The sequence below is a fragment of the Ochotona princeps genome, chromosome 19, assembly GCF_030435755.1.
Source record: "Ochotona princeps isolate mOchPri1 chromosome 19, mOchPri1.hap1, whole genome shotgun sequence".
Taxonomy (NCBI): domain Eukaryota; kingdom Metazoa; phylum Chordata; class Mammalia; order Lagomorpha; family Ochotonidae; genus Ochotona; species Ochotona princeps.
In genome coordinates, this window is record NC_080850.1 from 19211145 (window position 1) to 19237401 (window position 26257).

General features: G+C 38.7%; 1 long non-coding RNA gene across 1 annotated transcript in view; it reads right to left on the reverse strand.

Moving 5' to 3' along the window:
- LOC131482639 (uncharacterized) overlaps window positions 1-26257 on the reverse strand; it is a 306389-nt gene that overhangs the window by 49695 nt on the left and 230437 nt on the right. Inside the window, exon 3 of the long non-coding RNA XR_009247186.1 lies at window positions 488-562. This is a non-coding gene — a long non-coding RNA (uncharacterized LOC131482639). The remainder of the gene's footprint in view (window positions 1-487; window positions 563-26257) is intronic.

Below are 26257 nucleotides of genomic sequence, written 5' to 3' on the forward strand. Positions count from 1 at the left end.
ATATGACAGTTTTTCTGAATTAATCTGTGAAATTTAAAACCATCATAATAAAATTCAAACTGAACTTTTATAAGGAATAACGATGAGGAATATGACATTAGCATATGCATAGAAAAATAGATCAATGAAGAGTATAGAAAGTTCAAAGACAGATCACAGCACCTGGCAACTCAGAGTGTAAGGAAAGTGGAAGTTTACATTTGAAGGAAAAGGATTTAATAAATGCTATTCCTACTTGAAACAGAGAACATTAAAATTATAACACCTTTTGATACTGAGATCAGAAAACTCACTGAAGGTAAACGAGGAATTACTTTTGTTATGTTTGAGGAATAGGGTCGCAGGATTCACAGTGGCTTTCTACTGAGTAGTTAAAATATAGGAAAGATACCTTGCAGTGATATCTCATAAGAGCCAATAGCCTCCCGAGAAATGAATTATTAAGAGTGAGGATACCAAGAACAGAAATCCAGAAAGCTGAGCTTACCTAGATGGCGAGAGGCACTATGATGATTCCCTGGAATTTTGGCAGTTACTTCAGACAAAAACGGCATCTAAAGACCTAGAAAAAAATGGAGGGCATAATGAATCTCCCAAGTTAAAAACTAATGACACAAAGCACTCATTCTGGAAGTAGCAAGAGACCAGGATGGAGACAGCAATGTCACAGACAGTAGTTGTCCTCAGGGTGTCTCTGTGTCCCCAAGAATCTGCAGCCCAGACACAATTTAAGGGAGAGGTCAGAATTATGATGTCTGGAAACACCTGACAAACTAACCCATCCTGCTGAAGATAACATCAACCTAGCCTTATATCATTTCTATAAATACATTTCCAAATGTAATGTTCAGCGCATAATGATAGCAAAGAGTCAAAGAGATAAATCAAAATGAGTGGGGATCAATTCAAATCACAGAAAACAGATTTACAATTATTTCACAGAATAATATTACCAGACTCAAAAAACAAACATGATTAGAATGCTTCTGTAGAAAAAAACATCATAACTTCAAATTCTGCCAAGAAATGGCAAACTATTAGAAAATAAATATTGTGGCATAGTGAGTAAACCTGCTGCCTGCAAGCTGCTATCCCATATGGGCATTGGTTCAAGTCCCAGCTGTTCCACCTCCAAACCAGCTATCTAATGATGCATGTAAGGACCCCTGTACCCATGTGAGAAACTGAGAAACTAAGAAGCTCCTGGCTCCTGGCTAAGGCCTTGCTTAGCGTTCGTTGCTGTAGCCAACTGGGGAGTAAGCCAGCAGTGGAAGCATCTCTCATGCGCGCTCTGTGTGTGTGTGTGTGTGTGTGTGTGTGTGTGTGTGTTTCTGTCCCTCTCTCTCGCTAGCTCTGCTTTTCAAATAAATAAACCTTTTAAAAACAATGAAGACTTGCAGGGTGGAATGGAGAGTTTAGCTGAATCCTATGATGCCACCAACCCACAGGGTCCCTGATTCAAGTTCCAGCTGCCCTGCTTCTGGTCCACTCCCTGGTAATGCTCCTAGAAAAGCAGCCAAAATGGCCCATGTGGGAGATCTGAGAGAAGCTCCTGGCTTCTGGATTCAACCTGGCCCAGCCCTAGCTGTTGTGGCCTCTAGGGAATAGATGATTGGACAGAAGACCTGTGTGTGTGTGTGTGTGTGTGTGTGTGCATGTGCACGCGTGCGCCCGTCCCCCTTCTCTCTTTCAAATAAATACATAAAATTTTAAAAAATCCAGCCACAAAGACATCACTAAGAAAGAAAATGCAAATCAGAGAGTAAGAAATGATTTAACGTGTATTTATTTGGAAGGCAGTTATTACAAAGAGAGAGATTGACAGAGACATTGAGAGATCTTCTGTTTCCCAAATGGCTGAATTCAGAAACCAGAAACTCCATTTATATCTCTCGCATGGGTGCAGGGGCCCAGACCCATGGGCCATCTTCTGCTACTTTCCTGGGAGCTGAACTGCAGTTCAATGGGGACTCATGGGATTTCACCATTGCCGATGGCAGCTTAACGCCCTGCACAACACCAGCCCCAGAAAATCTATTTTTAATACATACAATAAAGAGCCTTTATCTGGAAATCAAAAGCAGGTTCTACAAGCTAATCATAAAAGTGAGACAACCTAGTAAAAATTTGGTAAAAAAGCAGATAATCAGATAGCTACTACACATATAAAAACTAACTCATTAGCCACCATGGAAAAGATGAAGGAAAATCCCCCGAAACACTACTACCGTCGCTGTTGCTGCATGCCCAGTGGACAGGCCATGCTGGGGTCTCAGTTAGCCAAGGGCACATTGTGCCAGGTGCCTATGGCCCTCGCATATGGGTTAGGCAGGCGGAGATCCAGGGGCAATCTCCCACACATACCCACTAAACTGCCTACATAAAAAAAAAAAACTAAGAATTCTAACTACTGGTAAGGAAGTGGAGCAAGGGAAACTCAAAAGCTGCTGGTAGATGTGCAAAGTGCTACCGTAACTTTGGAAAACTGGGCAATGTCTACTTAAACTCAACAAATCAATAACCTGTGACCTATTAAATCTAGTCCTAGAAATATATCTGTCAGAATGCATGAGCATGTGTTCCAAAAGCGTTCAGAGTACAACCTGCTAATAGGTTCATTTTAGAAATAACTCCAAGTTTTGTCTTTAGCAGATTATTCAAATTAATCATTGTATATTCATATAATGGAAAACAGGAATGAAAATGAAAGCAATTTGGCTACTCCAGGCTACTTCAAAAAAGCTTATGGGAAAGTGCATTTTTATAAGAAAGTTTCATTCTGGTGCAAATTTTTTTTTTAATTCATACACAGTTTTTTTCAAGATTTGTCTTTTTAAAAACCTCTGTACACAATGAGATGAATGAGTGCCACAGACATGTTGTGTTCAGAAAATCAGATACTAGCACCTGTGTTGCTACAGTTATTTCAAATGACACAACCAAGCACAGGTATCATTCAATATTAATGATTGATATTAGTATTAAGTATTAACTAAGTATTAGCAAAAACTGTGCTAATAATAAGAATCAGAAAGTCAGAATTATTTACAGCAGTAATAGTGGAGGGAAAAGGAGGAGAGTGTGGCTGTCAGGTCATTTGGGAGTGGTGGGTGCTAACAACCCTATTTCTGTATCTGTATTATGCTTATATGAACACTTCACAATAATTATAATATTCCATTAAGCTATCTGCTAAGTTTTTTCAGTAAGTACAGTATTTCTTTCATAAAATTTTTAAAAAGGCAAAACAGTAGTAGATGTTCACTATATACAGATTTTTCACCATAGTTTAACTCTCATTGACATTATAAGTAAGAAGCCAAAAATTGAAGTGTGAGACCTGGAAAGTTTTTCTCATCAAAAATGTCCCACCACTGCTCCCACAGCTTGAGCTTCCCAAGTTTATTCAGAGACTTACCACTATTTTTTTTAAAGATTTATTTATTTTTTATTACAAAGTCAGATATACAGAGAGGAGGAGAGACAGAGAGGAGGATCTTCCATCTCATGATTCACTCCCCAAGTGAGCGGCAACAGGCTGGTGCGTGCCGATCCAATGCCGGGAACCAGGAACCTCTTCCGGGTCTCCCACGCGAGTGCACGGTCCCAAAGCCTTGGGCCGTCCTCGAATGCTTTCCCAGGCAGGGAGCTGGATGGGAAGTGGAGCTGCCGGAATTAGAACCGGCGCCCATATGGGATCCCAGGGCGTTCAAGGCAAGGACTTTAGCCGCTAGGCCACGCCGCCAGGCCCAACTTACCACTATTTTTTAAGTAGTAAGAACCTGTAGCTCAGACTAGTCAAGTAACTTTTCCAGTGGCAGAAAACTGCTAAATTCTTTTTTTTTTTTTAATTTATTTTTATTGGAAAGTCACACATACAGAGAAGAGGAGATGTTCTGTCAGTTGATTCACTTCCCAAGTGGCCACAATGGCTAGAATTGTACTGACCCGAAGCCAGGAGCTGGATGTCTCTTCTAGGTCTTCCACCTGGGTGCGGGGTGCCAAGGATTTGGGTCATCCTCGACTGCTTTCCCAGGCTACAAACAGGGGGCTGGATGGGAAGCAGGGTCCCTGGGGTTAGAACTGCCTATATGGGATCCTGGTGTGTTCAAAGTGAGGACTTTAGCCACCAAGCCCTACTAAATGCTTTTAAAACATGAACTTTACAATTCTTCCTTGAGACCATCACTTTTTCTCCTAATTCCAGAAAGTCAGCTATGAGGAGTGGTAAGAAACTTCAGGGCAAGTAAGCCAAGGCAGCGGGAGATGCTCTGCCTACTCAAATCTAAGAATTGGATGTTGAGATTTTGATTCTGTTTTGAATCTTGTGTGTGTGTGTGTGTGTGTGTGTGTGTGTCTGTCTGTCTGTCTTTGGTTTTTTTGTGCTTACAGAACATAATCTTGCTTAAGATCACTTGATGAAGAAAAAAGCAAACGAAAGAGAGACCAAGAGCGAAGCATTCTTGGGGTCCTGGCTGCTTAAACCTGTATTATAATTAAGGTGAGCTCACCTTATTTCTCAAACCCTAGGGATTACTTTAAAAAAAAAAAGCAGCTATTGTTGTGATAGCAATTATCCTTCAAAGCCTTGCTGCTGAACTTCACTCTCTGAGAGAAATGGTTATGCCCCACCTATCGATAAATTACCCATCATGAATGCTCTTCAGCCCTGGAATAATAAGCTTTGCCCTGACCCCATTAGATTACATCAATGTAACTACATGGATGCTAATTGTAATACTCTGCTATTTGCACACTGAATCAAGGGGCAATGTCCTGCCTTAAGAGTTTAATGGCTCTAAAGCAGCAAGAAGCAGATTTCCTTATCCTTTTCTGACTGTTCAGCAGCTGGTGGCCTCTGTAAGAAATGCAAATGCAAAATCAGAGTAGTTGAACCTTGGATACTTTTGCATTTGCACCTGCTAATTAAACCAAAGGGAAAACCTCATCTTCTCAACTGAAAACCTTCTAACTCAGGGGTTCAACACAAGCCCAGGGTGCATTGGGCACCATATGTACAGCAGCACAGTCCATCAGAAATATAACATGACCCAACATCGAGAGTCATAATTGTGGTTTTAAATGTTCCAGGACCTCAGAAAATTAAACAGACAAAATTAATCTTAATGTTTAGTCTAATTTATCTAAAATGCAATTCTAATGTGTAACCAATGTAAACATTACTGAGATGTTTCCATTCATTTATTCACATTAAATTTCTACTAGTCAATATATGATTTACATTTACAACACATCTGAATTTTGATTTATCATATTTTCTCCAGTTGTCGTAAGTGACTCTAGCAGACTAGTGGCTATTATACTGGATGTTACCATTATCATTTACAGATATTGCATGTATTATATTTAGTAATTTTAATACATACACATACTCCAGTCATTTTTCATCATACCCTGATTTCTTTTTTTTAATTATTTTTTATTAATTATTATTTTGCATTATGTGACAGTTTCATAGGCTCTGGGAATCCCTCCACCCCTCCCAACGTACCCTGATTTCTGATATCTGTATATCAACTGGTCTTTGTTCTATTATTTCTGACTTGCCCTCAAACTAGCTTATTTCTTTAAACCAAATGTTTGAGGCTTTACACTCATCTTTAAAAGTCACAGTCCTGAAACTAAGGATTTGATATTCCATATATATATATATATTTTTTTTTAATGCTAACAATAACATATGATTGTTTGGCAAAAAAAAATTGTCCTTGAACTTCTCCTAAAGACTTAATGATACAATAAGACACTTAACGTATTTTGAGAAAAATATTATATAATACTACATGTTAAGCTTTACGACACTGATAAGTTACTTAACCCCTCTAAGCATTAATCTAAAAATAAGAACAACAACAGCAGCATCTACAACCTGGGGATGTTGTGTTTAGACAAGATAATGCAAACAGCATGTGTAGTATAGTGTCTGGTTTCCTTGAATGCTTTGACAAAGAAATACCAACTTCATTATAATTAACCCATAGTATATTTACCATTTCTCAAGCACTATTTGCACAGGAATCCACTGAAGAAACCAGGGATCATTTTGTCTACTTCACAGATAAACAAATTAAGGCCTGCTAAATTGTCCTGGATTAAGACGTCAATATGGAGCAAAGTTGTTCTCACATTTAAGTTGAGGCACCACTAAACTACATATACTGTGGCAGAACACATATGTGCCTATTTTTACCACTGTCAGCTACCATAAAAGGAATCCTATCAATGAAAAAAAGTTGGCTGGAGAAAATGCAATCTTATCTTCCAAGACTAGCAGTGAGCATCTATGGAATATCTAGGAAAGTCTAGATTACCAAAAAGATGTGATTTATTCTGCTGCCTTGATTGACTTTAGTCAAACAGGTTTCAGTGACACGTATTCCCAGAAAAATCATCGGGATGCAGAGAAGCCATCACTTCAAGCTAGACTACCCAGAATTTGATAAAGCATCTAGGCAATTTTCTAGACATATATAAATGCATGTATGTATGTATGTATGTATGTATATACCATCTCCCCAAAACACAGGTTCTGTTTGGGCATATATTTTAAAAAGCATATCTAAATAAAAAAAAATAGCTGATTCTAAAATGGTTTGTTTCCTGTGATTCTTTTCTGTGAAACAATTGTATCTAAAACCTATATTTTATCAATACATCTGTATCCCTACCTTTCTGCTTATCCATCTGGTATTCATCATATCCAATGTTAACAATGTCCTCAAGGAAAAAGATGTATTATTTTTAATATATAGCTTTGTATTTTAAAGTCAACCATTAATGGTTACTGTAGACTGAATGTCTGTGTCCCTTCATGTCCATATGTTCTACTGATCACACTATTATAGTACAAGGAGATGGGGACTTGGGGAAAGTATTTAGGTAACAAGGGTCTAGCCCTCAGAGCTAGCATTAGTGCTTCCAAAAAAAGATAATGAGATAGCACGTGCAAAAGCATACTTACTCTCCCATACACACACCTGTGTGTCTTCTCCACTTCTCTCCCCCATCATTCCCCGCCAACCCCATGTTAAGATCAAATGAGAAAACAGCCATCTGCAAACTGGGAAGAAAATCCCCACTAGACATTAAGTCTGCCAACCAGTCTCTTCATCTGGGATTCTGCAACAGTCTATAACTGTGAGAATTCTATTGTGTAAGCCACTCTGGGATTCTGTTAGAGCAGAGCAGCTCAGATTCATAAAGGTGCTCATGTTATTTGTAGGTTTTCCAAACTATTTAAAAATAAAGAAGCAATATTCAAATTCGAACTGAGTGCAACTCCATCAGTTCACTCAGGTTTACAATGAATATTCACCATTCAGTCAGCATCCTTATCTCTAAAATGATGGTGATAATAGAAAACCAAGGAATTATGTTATAGTTTGTGAACTACTCTATTAAACCAGTTGTCAGATTTAGAATAGAAGAAAACACGGCTCGGCACAATAGCCTAGCAGCTAAAGTCTTCACTTTGCATGCACAGAATTCTATATGGGTACAAGTTCTTATCCTGGAGGCCCTGCTTCCCATCCAGCTCCCTGCTTGTGGCCTGGGAAAGCAGTCAAGAACAGTCCAAAGCCTTGAGACCCTGCACTGATGTGAGAAACCCAGAGGAAGTTCCTGGCTCCTAGCTTCAGATCAGCTCAGCTCCGGCCATTGCAGCCACTTGGGGAGTGAATCAGCAGATGGAAAATCTTACTCTCTGTCTCTCCTTTTCTCTCTAAATCTGACTTTCCAATAAAAATAAGTAAATCTTTTAAAAAAGAAAAGGAAACAAGATCTCCCCAACACATGAGAATTTAAGATAAATGGCAAATAATATTTTACTATTATTAGTACATGGAAAATACTTTTAAAAAATCAATTGTCAGCATCCCATATTGGTTCTGGTCCTGACAACCCCAAATCTGATCCAGGTCCCTGCTAAAGTGCCTAAGAAAACTGTGGGTGATGCCCCAAGTACATGGGTACCTAAATATGGAAGAAGAAAATGGAGTTCCTGTCTCCTGATTTGAGCCAAATCCAGTTGTTGTGGCAATCTGGGGAATGAACTGGTAGATGGAAGCTGAGTGTGTGTGTGTGTGTGTCCTCTCTGTGTCACTCTTTCAAATAAAAACAAATTTCTTTAAAAATAAAAACAAAGAAAAATCTTTCTCTTTGCCTCTCCCTTTGTCATTTTGCCTTTCAAATAAATAAAAACTGTTTTTTTAAAAAAAGTATGTGCTTAAAAAACCTGAAAATGTAATAGGTTCTCTGTAATTTTATCTAGCAATCCTAATTAGAATGTAAGCGAAGTTGTCTAGGTACAATCTTACAAAAACAATTTCTTATACTCTTGAAAGGTGTAATTCAAAGCAAAGGGGTGACATTTTGCAGTTTTTAAAACATAAAGCATCTACGAAACACTTTACACTTGACTAATAATTCCCCTTGATTTTGGTCCTCCCAAGCTGACACTCAAAGAAATGATGCTCTTTGCTCAATGTCACACAGCTAGTAAGTTAAAAATCTGACATTTAAATCTAGATCATCTAATGCTGCTGCCACTCTTTCTTCTCTAGCTAATAATGGTCAACATGACTGTAATTTATTATGTGCTTATTATACAGTCTGTCAGGGGTTGTGGTTGCAGTTTATACATCATCCCTTCCCTTATGTCAGAGCAAACTTCTGCAGAAAAGTGGTTTTCAGTGAGTTCTGTGCAGAATCTTAATTCCTCCCATCAAATTTACTCCTAATTCTAATATGAAGAGTAATTAAACTAAGCAAGAGCACAATGCAAATAATTAGGTGCAAAACCTTACAAAATCCCAAGAAATTATTTCAAGAGCCACTGTCTATTAATACTGAATGGCCATAATCACAGAGTTGTCTCTTGTGAGACAAGGACACTGTCTGAGTCACCAGTGTGGCATCTTTCACCGTGTCTGGATTCAGCACTTTGCAAAGAGAAGAGACTCAAAACATTTGCTAAATGAACGAAGAGAAGTCAAGGGAGTATAAATTTCAGATTCCAGAACAGACTGGGGACCACTCTGTCTCTCCCTCTCTTTTTTCTCTTGTTAATAATTTAAAACGATCAGAAAGAGGTTTTATTTTTTATAAAGAAACATAAATCCTCAAGAAGTACGTCTACAGAGTAAGCTTTGCTTCTCTAAGCTGTTGCTTGAAAAACTATTGTCAGAGAAAAGAAAAACGCAGAAAGCGGCTAAAAGTATTTATTTAATGAGAGAGTGTTACAATGGTTCTTGAGTATAAAAACAATATGCAACTTGGAGAGTGGACTTAGAAAAAGCCCACCTCCACCACCCTCCTGCTAAGAACAGAGGGTGCTGCTGTTGTTCGTGAGTACTAGGAGACAGCTGACTGAAGGGAATTATCAGCACAAGCTACCGACAACCTGGGCACAAAGTGTGTAACAACCCTTTACTGCTGTGGGACAGGAGAAATGAAACAGCAGAGGGGAGGAGAGAAGAGGAGAGGAACGGGGAGATGGAGAAGGAGACAAGCAAAAAAAAAAAAGGATCAGGAAGAAGAAAAAAACATAATTCAGCAAGGATATAGGAGTTGAATTCTGCAACAACAAGGGACAAAATCAGATCAAAGTCCTCTCCTCCCAGGCTCTCAGTTGCTCCACCTGTGAATAATGTACCTGCAGATGAGGCACACACAGGACATTGTTAGATGATATGCAAATACTGTGTGTGTTTATGTATATATGTTTGTACATATATATATGTAGGCATATTTGTGTATATATGTGTGTATATAAATGTGTTTGTATGTATGGCTAAATACATTTTGAAAATACCAAATTAAGTACAAAGCAAAACTAATTTCAGAGTTTTGCATGATTTTGAAGTTTTGTGTATTTTCCCATCTTGAGGCAATGGACAGGTGTTTGGCACAGTGAACTGCCCATAACTTATATCACAGACTGCCTAAGTCTGAGTCTTAACTCCACTTCAGATGTCATCTACTGTTCAGCCCAGGAGGCAGCAGGATAGGGCTCAAGTACTTAGGTCCCTGGCACCCATTTGGGAGATTCTAATGGATTTCAAGGTTCCTGGCTTTGGCCTGGTCCAGCTCTGACTGTTGGGAAACAAGCCAGTGGAAGAGGGACTTGTCTGTATATGCTTGTTTCTGTCTTTCAGATAATTAAACAAATTTTCAAAGGGATTAATAATGCCTGAAATTCTTGTGAGGATTAAATGAAATGAAACACTTCTAAGAGCTTAATAAATGTTAGCTGTTATTATTATGCCTTTTCTTATCATTATCATTAATGAGAGAATATGGATTTTTTTTGAAAACTCCATATTTAGCAAACCATGAAACTCTATTCATTTATTTATGAACTATCTCATTAGGGGTTAATATTCATCCTTACACCTCTAAGAGATCCCATGCAGAATGATGTCACAGTCCATTTCTGCTATTCCATGTTGATCCTAGATAAATTAAGCTTCTAAAAATAGGTCTTTATAGCCTAACCTGAGCAAGCATGCTAAAACAACTACAGGTACTGAGGAACCTCATACATGCTCAAAGAACAAATGCATCTTTTAAAAGCTGAGAACTCACATATTCCCACCCGATTCACAGGCTCCAACTCCAGTCCTGGCTCCTAGTTGGCAGTGGTTTTCTGAACCTGTGGTTCTGATATTCTAACAGGGAAATGTGAGTTTTTAGTATATCTGCAAATGCTCATCCCCTCCCAGGCTAATTCACCCATAATAACCCAATGCATGAGGTGATTCATTCACTTGCTCCTTTATCCATTCTCTCTGAAAATATCTACAAAATTCCCTTGTATGATCCATGCATTGTTACTGCAAGAAGGAGATTACAGAAGAGATTAGGATGATGAATCATGCACAAAACAGGCCTTCAGTCATTATAGGCTCCTTGAGGAGAAAAAGCATGGACGCTAGTGATAATTGAAGGTGAACAGTGATACAAGCGGTCACTCAATGCAGCCACAAATTATACTCAGCTTTGAAAAGCAGTAATGTCATCTAACAACAACAAAACAAAACAAAACAAAAACACATAGCATTTGAAGCAAACCTTAAAGGATCTGTACCTGTAGACCTTTCAGGCAGAAGGAACTCATGGTCAAAGCATTAATGCCACACTACATCAACAACCTAAATCCCATTATGTGACCAAATATACACCACGGCCTAACAGTGTGGGAAGTTCTGGAATTTCATCTTAGGTCAGCCACATGCAGGAAACGAGGATGAAGCAGGTGATTGCTTCCATTTCCCTTATTAGTCACAAAACATGAATAATACAATAAGCAAGCAACAAAATCCCAGGCACTAAGTATGTGCCAGATTGCTTACTCTATCACAAACACATTTCCTAAGTGAAATAATTTGAGCAATCGGGATTAAAACCCAGGTTTTCCCCCAGTTCTTTCTAACTACAGATCCAGACCAGACTCCAGCAATCACTGCTATTCTCTCTAATCTGTTACTGAAGAAACTCAAGTCTAACCAAGTCAAGAGATTCAGTGACTCAAGATCACACAGGCAGGTAGGGGAAAGATCTGGGGTTCCTACTGAGACCTGTCTTAATTGCTGGCCTGTTTTTTGAAGCGTTGTGCACATACTCCATCCTGCAGCAGGAGGAAGAGGAACAGCCATAGGAAGAGCAGCAAATGCGTATCAAACAACTGTGTGCACAGCACCGCTGTAATTGTGTAACAAATTAACTCAGCCTTGCCATGGTATCTTGGAGCAGACACAAACAAGCAAAAGGAAGGATGGAGCTGTGTGGAAACATACCCAAAGTCACACAGCCAGGTATCTCAGATGTTGACATGAGATGTATCTTGCTTCATAGTCTGAGTTGTTCTGGGTTTTTTTTGTAAGAATTATTTTTTTATTTGAAAGGCAGAGTTACAGAGAGAAGGAGAGACAGAGAGGAGTGATTTTTCTATCTGCTGTTAAATTCCCCAAATGGCTGCCATAGCTGAAACTGAGCCAATCCAAAGCCAGGGCCAGGAGCTTCTTCTGGGTCTCCCAAGTGGGCACAGCAGGCCAAGGAATTGAGCCATCCTGTTAACCTTTCCCAGCCACATTAGTAAGGAGCTGCATTGGAAGTGAGGCAGCCGGGACACAAACTGACACCTATAAGGAATTCTGTCTCCACGGACAGAGGCTTAGCCTGCAATGCCATGACACTAGCTCCAGAGTCTGAGTTCTTCATCACAATAATATGCCCCTTCTTTTACAAAGGGGTAGAACTACCTACATTTCAAGGGCAACATTATTAAAATACAAATGAATCCACTAAGAATTATTACTATTTTCCCTAATTTAATTATTCCTGTTTTTCTTGCATGAACTGAATGGGAGTGAGGAAAAGAGTTCAGCAAATGAATGATAAAGAACTTTCTCAAACCAGTCATGTCTGCATGCCCTCTCACAGAAGGCATCTTAAATCCTTTAAAACGAGAGGATGTACTCAATGTTTAGGTCTTATGTGAATATATCCTCTATGGGAAAAGAAGTGACCATCTACTCAAATTGATTGACGCATCTTAAAATTAGGAAAGATTAGAGTTTCCAAACTTAAATAAAAGAAGCCCTGTGGAGTCTTTTTATTCCCACCACTTCTTCAGTACTGTGATCCTCTTTTTTTATACATTTTATTATTGTTGTTATTATTTTATAGTACAGTTTCATATTCCCTTATCCCCTCCCCAGTTCCCTCCCCCCCCACCCAGTTCCTCTATATCATTACTAACATATAGTTCTTCATACTCAGTCATATGTCCATCATTGCGGGCCTGGACAATGGCAGCGAGTCCAGAATCCTATTGTCAAGATATAGTAAACAGTTTCATTGTAAGTCCATCTTTGTCTGGAAGCAGAAATGCATACCACACTACATCCTCACATCTGGATGTTAGTCTCCATTTCACAGCTACTGTACATCCACTTAACAGAAAAGTCTTGATTCAAAATCAACAATAGGAAGAAAAGAGGAAATTTACAATGCCATGAAGTTAAATGACATGTTACTAGATATGACAGTCTCCATTACACAACTACTGTACATCCCCTTAAATGAAAAGTCGTGATACAAAATCAACAAATAGAAATTTACAATGCCTGAAGTTAAATGACATGTTACTAGATATGACAGTCTCCTACACAGCTACTATATATCCCCTTAAATGAAGAGCCACAAAACAAAATCAACAACAGGAAGAAAAAAGAAATTAACAACACCAAGAAGTTAAATAACATGCTATTAAATCACTAATGTGTAGCTGAAGAAATGAAAATCAAGAACCTTCTTGAAGAAAATGATGCTACCGTATGACATACGAGTCACTGAATGATTTAATCAGAAGGAAGTGTTTTGAAGAGACGAAACCAACAGAAAACAACAAAACCCATGTGATATAGTTTCCGCTAATCTTTGTTGAAGTGTGTCTCCTCCAGACAATAAGCAGATGGGTTTTGTTTTTTAATCCAGTGTACTACTCTATGATGTTTGATTAAGCTTAAGCCATTAATATACATGGGTGTTACGTTGGTCCTGTCATTTTAGGAATGGGTTGTTCATTGGTTTAGTCTTCTGTTGTCATTTTACTGGGATGTTCTTCCCGTTTGCCTTTGGTTTTGGTAAGTGCTATTCCTCTTCTCTGCCAAGAGAACATCTTGAAGTATCATTTGTAGGGCAGGTTTGGAAGAGGCAAATTCTTTTAGCTTTTCTTTACTGTGGAAGAATTTTATTTCATTTTCAAAGACAAAAGAAAGCTTTGCTGGATATGTTATCCTGGGCCGAAAATTTTTTTCTTTTAGACTCTGGAATATGTCACTCCATTCTCTTCTTGCCTGTAGAGTTTCCTGTGAGAGATCTCCTGTGAGCTTAATTGGCTTTCCTTTATATGTCAATTGATTTTTTCACGTGCATATTTAAGGATCTTTTCCTTATGCTCAATTGAAGAGAGCTTGATGATCATATGTCGTGGTGATTATCGCTTTTGGTCAAGCCTGTTGGGAGTTCTGTGCCCCTCCTGGAACTTGTTTCCCAATTCTTCCTCTAGATTAGGGAAATTTTCCTTTATTATTTCACTAAATACATTTGCAAACTCAGCTTCTCTTTCTGCACCTTCTGGGATTCCCATAACTCTTAGATTTGGCCTCTTAATAGTGTCTTTCAATTCTTGAATACTTTTTTTGGCCTGTTTAGCTCTGCTTCCAGCTTTTTGCTTGCTTCCCCCTGATGACAGGAAATATCTTCCAATCCTGAGATTCTTTCTTCTGCTTGCTTCATTCTGTTTTGGAGACTCTCCACTGTACTCTTAATTTGCTCTACTGTATTCTTAATTTCTGATATACCAGCCTGGATTTGATTTATTGCTTCCTTAAATTCTTTGAACTCTTGCATGAGCTTCTCATTGTTGATCAGAAACTTTAAAATGAGTCTTATGGATTCTGTGTGCCCCATTTTCTCGATGTCTTCCTCAGTTAACTCTGAGATTGGCATAGGGTTTTGCTCCCTTGCAGGAGAGTTTTCGGCAATATTCATTGTGCCTTTGTCTCTTCTTTTGCTCTTGATCATTGTACTTCTGGTTAGCAGAGTCTTTGGGGCAGGTTTCTAAGCTGTGTCACCCACAGGGCTACAATGCGATTTTAGTTATTGCGGTTGGTACACAACTTTTCTTGCAGCCACTTGCGCCACAACCTCCAGCGAGTTCCAGGTCTGGGTTCTTATGTCAGATTTCCACCGTGGTCTCCACAGCCCCAGCTCTTGGCTCACCACTCGCCACCTCCTGTGATAGCGTGGTGAGGCTGCACCGTTGTCTCTGCAACCTTTCTCCCTCTTCCGGTTGGAGCAGGTCCCAGGATTAGAGAGACACCAGGTGTCCTATACAATTAGGTTGTTGGTGGCGCTGATCTTGCTGGAACCTGTTGGACGTTAGGTCTGGGTGCCACACGGACCTATTTTGACCCGTACGATGCCACAGTCAGTATTATTTTCCTGCAGGACCAGTGCAATCTCGGACCTCACCAAGTTCTCGCGAGATCAGCACATGTGCAGTTCACTGTTGTCCCCTGCAGTCCCAAAGCTATTGCCACAGTGCCCAAAATGGCGCCTACCGTACCACCACTACAGTTTTTGATTTGCTGGAAGTCAGTGTGAACCTCTTTTGAATGGTAACTATTACTTTGCAAAAGTGGTGAGCTTTTTCTTTAATTAGAAATGATCTTTAGCTCCTAAAATTTAAAGATGGCAACAACTGTCTCATAATAGATGCCAGTTATGCTATTTCCTGCTCTCTGTTTTGCTTGCTTTTTCATTCAGAGTGTGAAAAATGCTTAGCAGGTGGATTTTCTGTCAAAAACTAAAGATATATTTTGGTTAATGGCTTTGTGAAGGGTTGGTTAGGAAATTAGGGTTGCCATTAAATAGTAAGATAAATGTCCAATTAGTGACAATTGTATAGGAAGTAAAGAGCAGGAAAATATTCCTTGACTCTAAGATAATAGCAAAAAAATAAAAATTGTCCACTCCTATGGCAAACTACTCTGTCCTCTTGCTTTATATTCTGCACGATTCTAATTTGATTGCAGGGTCAAAGGAAAACAAAAAGCAAATCTGTCTCTTTTTAATTTAAATTTGAAATTCAATATGTGGTATAAATAAGCTATGTTAGAGGTTTACAATATCTATGATACATTAAAAATATTAATAAAAATCTAAGAAAATATCACAACTAAAGCTTCCCTGAGACGTTGTACCTTGAGGATTGTTCTGGGCTACTCACAGATCAATAAGGATGAGCTGTGACATCCATGGAAGAGATCACGACTGACTGAGGTCAAGCAATTTATCAAGGGTCCTGCAGATGATCAGTGGTAGAGCAGGATTCCAGCCCATGGCCATCTGACCAAACACCTGCTTTCATAACGGCCACTCCAAATGCCAGTTTTCCCTGCTGCCCTTTCCTCCAGGCTTATGCAATTGACTTGTAAAAGAAGAGAATCCTCACAATGACTGTTTTACTATTTGAGAGCTGCATAAATCTGCTTCTCAGGCATTAAATCTGAATTGTAGAGAAGTGCCCAGTGTACTGAAACCACAGGACTTAAAATGAAGCCTCTTCCTGGAATGTTACAGTTATGTTAGTGAGAACAGGGGATTAGTCATTACAAACATATTTTTACATCAGAATACATAGCAAGTCCTGTAAGAAATAAGGAAAAAGATTCAAAGAACATCTGGGTTCCCTTTTTGCCCCTGACCGCATGAGTCATCCTTCTCAGATCACCTCATGCCTTCATCCCATGTCTACTGGTGGGGACATGGTGATTTTCCTCTAGGAAATGATACACCATTGCTGTCTGTCACGTACTGATGGTTTCCATTTCTGGCTCTTAGGGAAGCCTGTGATGTAGGCCTGACCAAAGGCAGTCAAATCTAGACACATTTCTTTTTCTAGACTTGAAGCTGGGGAAAATGAGGACTTGGAGCTGTTTTAGGCCATCTGGTCACTGCATAAGCAGGACTTGCCTGAGAAGAGTGCCAAAATGGACAAAATCAGACCCAAGCAATGAAGTCAGATAAACACCTACTGAAATCGTATGTAGCCAAGACTGAGTTTAACTTCTGAATTTGTAGTTACTTTGATATGTGTGTGCTTGTGCATGCAATTATTGTCATTTGCAACCAGAAGTTTCCAGATACAATGTCCATCAATCCATTTGATTATGGGAATTCAGTTATCAAGTTTTAGGTCACAGATGGAGGAAAAAGGCACAGCATATGGTGGTTTTTCTATAATCTGGTTGGTCTCCCCTGGATGGCAGACAGACAAAGCATCAGGAACTCAGTAAAAGGAGAAACTTACAGCAATATATAGCTCAGACCCTCTAATCACATAGTACATAAACCAAAAAATGAAAATTTAAAAAATGATGTATTGCAAAATGGGCAGAATTCCCAGAATAAATAATTCTGCTTCCATCATAATATGCTGGTCTGTGCTTCCATCATAATATGCTATGCCTGGGTAGGGGTATACAAAGAAAAATAATAAGATAAATATTAACTACCCTACTAACTAAGTAAATCATTTGCCAGTTTAGAGAATTTAAGACAATGCAAGTTTATATGTATACGCACATATCTGTTCTATTTATTTAAGGGCCTGAATTTAAAACTGGTTATGGTTTTAGTCTTTGGGTCTCCAAACTTCAACATTTGTTCCCAAGGGTTCCTACGTTGGGAGACTGGACCTCTTGGTGGCAACATTAGAATGTTTAAGAGGTAGAATCTAGAGCACAATGGTTCAGTGGCTATATGCAGTCTTTTTTTTGAAAAAGACATTATCCATTAAGTCCTTAAAGTTAATACAGAGAGTGCTAAGAGAACAGAAATTTGATCTGCCATATGACCCAGCTATTTCAGTTCTAGGAATACATCCAAAGAAAATAAAATATACGTATGAGAATATGATCTGTAATCTGGTATTTACAGCAGTACAATATACAATAGCAAAGATAGGGAAACAACCCAAATGCCCATCAAAACAGGAATAGGTCAAGAAACTGTGGCACATCTACTTTAAGGGAATACTACTCAGCCTTTAAAAAGAATGAAATTCTACCATTTCTACCACAATACACCACCTTTTGTGGTACCTTCGCAATATTCAGCGCTACCAGAGGGACAAGAAGACAGCACCTTTTTCTCCCTCAACATCAAGAATACTCCCTTGGCTATCATAATTCCCTGGAGACCTAAACCAAACTCTGTGGACTAAAGATACATATGTTAGGAAATCCGTATTCATCTCAAAATCATACTTCTGTCTCTATAAAATACAGCACACTTGACCACTAGTTTCTTACTGACACACCTAACACTGATCAAAAAACAGAAACACTTGGAGATTAAACTCTTTGGTCCACCTAAAACTAAAGCCAAAGGAACAAGCCAAGTGATTCCTTACTTTCCCCTGAACCATCAACTAGTTCCTAATAAAGCCACCCTATAATGAATGAGGGATGGTCACATCAGCTACATAGACATTAATATAGAGATACAAGAGACCTGAAGAACCCAAAAGAACACAACAATCATCTCAAATTAGATCCTGAGCTGAACAAAGTCTACAAAATGACACAGATTTTGAAATAATGATTATTAGGAAATTCAATGAAAGGAAAAATAATACAGATGAATACACTAAAGAAATGAGGAAATCACTGAGTGACACAAATGAAAATATTAATGCTAGAAAAAAATCATTAAAAAGTTGGTGATTAAATCTTCAATCTGTGAAATAAAAAACATGACAGAGGCCTTTAACAGGAAACTAGACCAAGTAGAAAAAAGAATTTCTGGCCTTGAGGACGAAACAATTGCAATAACCAAATCAGACAAAATTAAGAGAAAATAACTTAAAAGAATGAAGAAAGTCTGTGTGAAATATGAGAAATGATTAAATGATCAAACATTCATATAACAGGTATTCTTCAAGGAGAAGAGAAAAGGAAAACGTAATGAAACAAGGTAATGTAATAATAGTTGAAAATTTCCCAGGTTTTGAAAGAGACATGGACATTCAGATAGAAGAAACTCAAAGGATTCCAAGAAGATTTAACCAAAAAAGATCTTCTCCGAGATATATTATAGTCAAATTTTCAAGAGTTAAGGATAAAGAGCTAATCCTGAAGACACTGAGAGAAAATTGTGAAGTTACATAGAAACAAAAACCAACTGGATTAACATAAAACTTCTTAGCAGAAACTCTATAATCCAGAAGAATGTGAGCTGATTAATTCAGTCTTTAAAAAACAAAACAAAAAAAACCTTCCCACCAAGAAAATTGCATCCAGAAAAACTATCCTTTAGAAGTGAAGGAGAAATAGAATATTTTCCAGGTAAGCAAAAACAGAAAATTTATAACCAAGAAACAATCCTAACAAGAAATTATTAAGTCCTTTAGTCAAAGTAAACTTCATGAAAACACATGACACCACCAAATTAGCTAATACAAGCTTTATAACCAGTAGCGAAACAAAACAAAACAAAACAAAAAAAAACAGGGCTAGTTCTTATGTATCTTTAACGTTGAATGTAAATGGATTAAATTCACCAACCAAAAACCTTAAGTTGGCTGAATGAAATAATAATAATAATAATAATAATGGAACCCTACCATATGCTACCTGCAGGAAATTCACTTCACAAAGATATACACAGTTGAAAGTAAAGGACTAGAAAAACACACAGTGGGAAAACAGAAACCAGAAATCAGTAGGAGTAATTATCCTGTTTTCAGATAAAACACATTTTAAATCAAAACAAGTAAACCTCTCACCAGACTAAAATAAAAAAAGAGAAAAAACTGAAACTAATAAGAAACAAAAAAGAAACTTTACAACTGACATCACTGTAATACAGAGTCACTGAAACTACCATAAAGAACTATATGTTAATAAACTGGAAAACCTCAAAATATTGATAAATTCCTCACAACATATAACCAAGCAAGATTAAATCAAGTACATACAGAGAATCTAAATCAGACTCACAGCAAGCAACGAGATTGAAGCAATCATCAAAACACATCCCTCGAGGAAAAATTCAGGACTTGGCGGCTTTACCATCAATTCTACAAAGCATTCAAAGATGAAGTAACTCCAATACTTATCAAACTATTCCAGGTTCAGAATTCTGCCAAACTCTTTATATGGACAATACTACTTTGATACCAAAACCAAACAGATATGACATGCAAATTCCAAACCTATATCCTTAATGAACAGAGATGTGACAACAGTCAACAAAATACTAGCAAACTGATCATACCACACAATCAAGTGGGATTTATTCCAGGAATGCAAGGGTGATTAAACTGCAAATCTATAAACATAAATCACACAAATCAAATGAAGAACAAAAACCACATAGCATATACAGAGAAAGCATTTGATAAGATGCAGCAATCCTTAATTTTAAAAAAAAAAACCTAAAAATTAGGTATAGAAACAACATACCACAAAATTAAATATATATGACAAACTGTTATATTAAATAGGGAAAAACAGAAGGCATTTTCCTTCATATCTGGAAAAAGACAAGGATATTCACTGTCACCACTCTTATTCAATATAGTCAAGTTTTAGTAAGAGCTATTAGGGAGACGAAGGAAAAGGCATCAAAACTAGACAAAGAGGAAGCCAAATCATTCATGTATGCAGCTGACACAAGGCTGTATGTGGAAAGACATGGAATACTACATAAAAGGCTGCTAGAATTGATAAACCAGTTCAGTAAAATTGCCAGTTACAAAATTAACATAAAAAACAGTAGCTTATTTATACAATAAACATGAATTCATTAGGAGAGAAACCAAGAAAGAGATCCTATTCACAACCATCATTCACTTAGAAAATAAACTATTTTTTGAATAAACATAGCCAAAGAAGAGAAAGATCTTTACAGTGAAAATTATCAAACACTAATGAAAGAAATCATCAAGGAAGCAAAAAAGGGGAAAGATTCCTTGCTCAGCAGATGCAACTGGAGGACATCATGTTGAACATAATGAGCCAGACTAGAAAGGCAAATTCTGCATGTTCTCCATAATATGTGGAAACTAAAAGAAAGAAAGAAAGAAAGAAAGGAAGGAAGGAAGGAAGGAAAAGAAATCTTTGACAACATGGGAAAAATGTTCATATTTTAGATTAATAATACTAAACAAAATAATAATATATATTGAATGCTTACCATTGCTCAAATATTCATAAATGTGTTTTGTCTACCAATTTTTCCAACAAGCATTACAAATAATGAAGCACAAAGAAATTGTACTTACTTGCTGAGATACATTTACTGAATAGTGGGACAGGGTTAGTAACTCTGACTTCAAAAATGACAAATGTAGATATCCTGTTTTACTTTCAACCCCTCATTTAGTGCATGCAGTGGTACCCCATGACCAGTTTCACAGAACATTTCTGTTTAAAAAAAATCTATTTTATGTATTTGATGGGCAGGATTATGGAGAGAAAGGGACAGAGATCTTTGATCTTTTGTTTTACCCTCCAAATGGCCGGAACAAATAGAACTGACCCAGACTCAAGAACATGACACGAAGTCTCTTTCTTTATCACTATGGTCAGCCACACAGTCCATTTTTCAGGTTCTCAGATGCCATCATTTCATCATGATGGAGGCTTTGGCTGACAGCACGGTCTGTTCTGCTGCTCCAACATGTAGTGGTCTCATGCTTCTACAGTCTTCCTCAGAGAGGCTTTCAGCCTCCCTGAGGTCCCAAAGGCTTCTGTAAGTCAATACATCAACATCTAAATTATTGATGCCCTCCACCAGGGTCCTCTCACACTGTGAACAATCTCATCACAAACTGAGGAAAGTAAACTAAAAGATAGAGGAAAGTGACCCGCCAGTGGTGGTCTTGCCTATGCTGTTTGTACAGCCATCTGATAGGTAAGCATGCAGAACCCTGGTCACAGGGAGGACTGGAGCTAATACACCTGCTTTTTATCCTAAGCTAACTCAAGCACGGCGTGTTACTACAGACCAAGCAAACATTTTATTGTAATAATTGTCGTCATTATCTACTTTAAAAAGCAGTGTCTTGATCTCTCCAGTAAGTGGAAATGTGGCCTTATTGGAAGACAATGAGGTAGGTCTGATGACAAATCAGAGTTGCATCCAGATAAATGGTTTCAGGAGCTAGAACAGCAGAGGTGAGTTCCTTGCTCAGGTTTCACTGCCCTTAACCTTCAGCAATGCTCATTTTTCACAGTCACCAAAACCATTTCACAAAACTTTGAGTACCCATTCATCCATCCACCTGTGTGTCACAGAGAGTGATTTAGAAAGATTACAAATCTCCCATGCCTTTCCACTGTCCTTAGAACAGACAAAAATCTAGCCTGATATTTCAGAGCAGCATGAACAAGGTACATTATGATATCAAGTCGAGTGTCTACTGGGGGATAATTATGGTATGGGGAAGCTAAATGGGATGTAAGCCAAGTCATCCACAAGTTTCTAGCCCCAGCGATCAACTCAGAAATGGGCATGTAATCCCAAAAGACCACTCGGTTCAAGAATAAGTATATATTTACTAGAAATGGCTCAGCAAATAATTTCCTTGCTGCTGGGCATAAATGAGTCAGTATGAAATTCTAGGAGCTTAAGAAAATCATTCTGGGACCCAAAGGTGAATCAACCTTGGAATGAAGTTGAACTTGGGAAAGAAAGAACAGAAATAGAGAAGAAATACTTGGGCATCTATGACACTGTTAACTTCCTACATCAACCATTACCTGGAGTCAGGTGCTACTGGAGTTTTGGGTTACTTGAATTAATAAGCTTCCTTTATACCTGTGTCACAGGGTTTTCTGTAACTTGCAAATAAATCATCCTAATATACTGATATTTACATATTTTTTCTGAAAAGGTCAAAGTTTCCATAAGAGTCTTAGGGGGATCTGGGGCCCCAGTGATTTTTAAAGAACTTGGACTAAAGAATTCCTTGAAACTTTTGTATTCCACTGATTTCATTTTAAATTACAGCCTTAGTAGATCATACATAAAGCAATGCAATATGAAAATACGATTCCTAATAAAATCAAGCTTTTAGATTATAAAACATGCTTATTGGAAATAAACATATTCGGAATATGTGAAAAAGTCTAAAATGACAGAGACAGTCATTGTTAAAATCTGGGGTTTTTTACTATGCATTTTTACACATGGGTTTATGCAAGCTTTACTGGGATTATATTGGTAAGATACATACACATGCTTTGTATGGCTTTTTTTCCCTAATGAACTTCATAACAGAAGTATTTTTCTGGATTATCAGAAAATTTTTTTTAAAAAAAATATTTATTCATTTTTATTACAGCCAGATATACAGAGAGGAGGAGAGACAGAGAGGAAGCTCTTCCGTCCGATGTTTCACTCCCCAAGTGAGCCGCATCGGGCCGGTGTGTGCCGATCCGAAGCTGGGAACCAGGAACCTCTTCCAGGTCTCCCACGTGGGTGCAGGGTCCCAATGCATTGGGCTGTCCTCCACTGCTTTCCCAGGCCACAAGCAGGGAGCTGGATGGGAAGTGGAGCTGCCGGGATTAGAACCGGCGCCCATATGGGATCCCGGGGCTTGCAAGGCGAGGACTTTAGCCGCTAGGCCACGGCTGCCGGGCCCCAGAAATTCTTTATAAGCATTCTTTTTACTAGCTGCATGACTTTTTTCTGAGCACAAGAATTTCTTTAACTGTTAAACAATATGAGGTAGCTTTTTTTGTGGTGTTTTCTTTCTTTGGGGGCAGGGATAAAACGAAGGCAAGGACTGCCTATGAACAAAGGAGCCTCAGTGATAAAGATGCCTGTCAGCATTGCACAACATACCATGGGAGAAACTTGGGGAAGACTGCAGGCAGGCACCAAGCTACTCCAGTGTCATCCACATCCTTCCCTTTCTGCTACCTTTCTCTCCTGTTCAGGCCACACAGAAGCTCACAGCCATCAATGACCTGCAGTTCCTTGGTCAATCACTGCAGAGATTGTCTTTAGACAAATCAGCTTCCCAGCAAGGGAATCTAACTGGTCTAACCAGAGTCAGATGCTCACCCTTGGCCCATTCACATTTTCACTGGGATGAAGGATACAGGGAAGTTCCTTTGTACACAATGGGTGCAGGAAACAGATCTCACTGCACTGATCAGAAGTACTGATTCCCAGAGGAAAACAGGTCAGGGACTGGGAAAACACCCCATATGATCCAACACAACATGAATGGCTTACTGATGCAATGCCACTCTTTCCCTGCCAATGTTCTTCAACTTTCACACTGCTCTTCACATTACCCATCAACTACTAGGAAAGATATCAGCAGGGATTTTCACAGTGATTAGATAAGACGACACATTTCTTTGGTGCTTGCACATTTTTCTTTTATGTATGTATATATGCATGTATGTATGTATTGCCCAGTTTCTGCAAGACCAGATTCAGCAGAGGCCACCCTGTGCTAATTTGCAAAGCTTGCCTGCACTATCTCATTGTTTAGAACATGAGACACCTTCCTCACATGATCTGCCCTGATGCAGAGCTAAGAATGCTGGCTTTTGCACATCTTGGATTTGCAAGGCTTTTGATGGTTCCTGTCTGCCTGTGGCTACCCCATGGGTGTTAGGGATGGGAGCACAGCAGGCAGGAGGAGGACAGGTGAGAGAAAAGGAGCAGAGGGTTTAAGTAACTCCTTTGGGCTCTACAGCACATCTTGTAAACATTTGCTGAAAACTCTCTGAAGTGTATACTCTTTTGAAGGGCACAGTTAATAAACGTGTATCTCTAAGGAGACATAAAAGGGACCATGCAGACTGTTGCTTGCTGATCTAATCGCAGCTCCACATATTCCATGCTTGTTAACTGTTCATAGTTTGAAAACCACTGACTGAGGAGATCACCTTCCCTTCACAGTTGTCCTGCCACAAGAAACTTACTCAGAACTTTACTAGGTGCTGCAACCAAATAAGACATAACGAAAAAGCCCAGACCCTAAAGTGGTTTCCAGACTAATAAGTAAGCAAAAGACAACATTGAGTGTGAAGGGATGCTGATTCTGTGAGATTACAAAGATTTATAGAAAACACAAAATTTGGTTTAGTGCTGTGGCACCACACATTAAGCTGCCATCCATAGCACCAGCATCCCAGCTCTGGTTCGTGTTCCAACTTACAAACCAGCTCTCCACTAATGTGCCTATGAAAGCAGCAGAGGCCCAAGTGTTTGGGCTCCTGAATCCATGTGGGAGGCTCAAAAGAGTGTCCTCACTCCATGCTGTGGCCTGGCCCAGCCCCAGTCAGTACAGCCACTTGCGGAATAAACTAGTGGGTAAAAGAATATTTCAATCTCTGATTTTGCCTTTCAAATAAATAATCGTAATAATAAAATCTTTTAAAAATTCACTCAAATCATAAGAATTAAGACAGTCATATTATCTATACTAGGAGAAAAAAGTGGGTCGAAGGACACATTCAATCAGTAGAATTAATTTAAGTAAAAATGAAATAGGTGAGGGCAAAATAAATAAAGGGGACTTGTTCAGAGACCATTACCTATCTCAGTAAAATCATAGCAGAAGTTTCAAATTATAAACCTAGAAGAAAGGAAGCTGGAGAGAGACTGGACCCAGTAGTGAACAGATTCTTAACAGTGGGCTTTAGTGCAGCAATTATGGAAAACAGTATCATGGGTTCTCAAGATTAAAAACATAACTACTTTATGATCCAGCAATCTCAGATAGATAGATGGATAGACAGATAGAAAGGAAATGAAATCACAATGTCTAAGAGATGTATCTGAATTCTTTTTTTTTTTTTAAAGATTTTATTATTATTGGAAAGCCGGATATACAGAGAGAAGGAGAGACAGAGAGGAAGAATTTCCATCCGATGTTTCACTCTCCAAGTGAGCCGCAACGGGTCAGTGCGCGCCGAACCAATGCCGAGAACCAGGAACCTCTTCCGGGTCTCCCACGTGGGTGCAGGGTCCCAAAGCCTTGGGCTGTCCTCTACTGCTTTCCCAGGCCACAAGCAGGGAGCTGGATGGGAAGTGGAGCTGCCGGGATTAGAACCGGCGCCCATATGGGATCCCGGGGCCTTCAAGGCAAGGACTTTAGCCGCTAGGCCACGCCGCCGGGCCCTAGATGTATCTGAATTCTATATACACTGCAGTACTATAATAATATACAAAAATAATCCCACTTATCCATCAACAAATAAATACAAAGCATGATGTGTATTTGCAACAGGATACTATTCAGTAGTAAAAATTATTTGGAATTGGGACTGGTACAATGACTTAGCAAGCTAATCTCCTTCTTGCAAATCCCAAGCACTCCATATGGGCAATTTTCCAAGTCCTGGGTGCTCCACTGCTAATCCAGCTCTCTGTTTATACTATAGGAAAGCACTGGAGGGTGGCTCAAGTCTTTGGGCTCCTGCCTCCACAGGGGAGGCCTAGAGGCGGCTTCAGGCTTCCAGGTATGGATCAGCTCGGTTCTGGCTGTTGCAGCCACTTCAGGAGTAAACCAGCAGATCTCTCTCTGTGTGACTCTTCTCTATAAATAAGCCTTTCAAAATATACACATCTTTTTTAAAAATAATAATAAAAATATTAAATATTGTCATTTGCAACAATATGGATGAATCTGGAA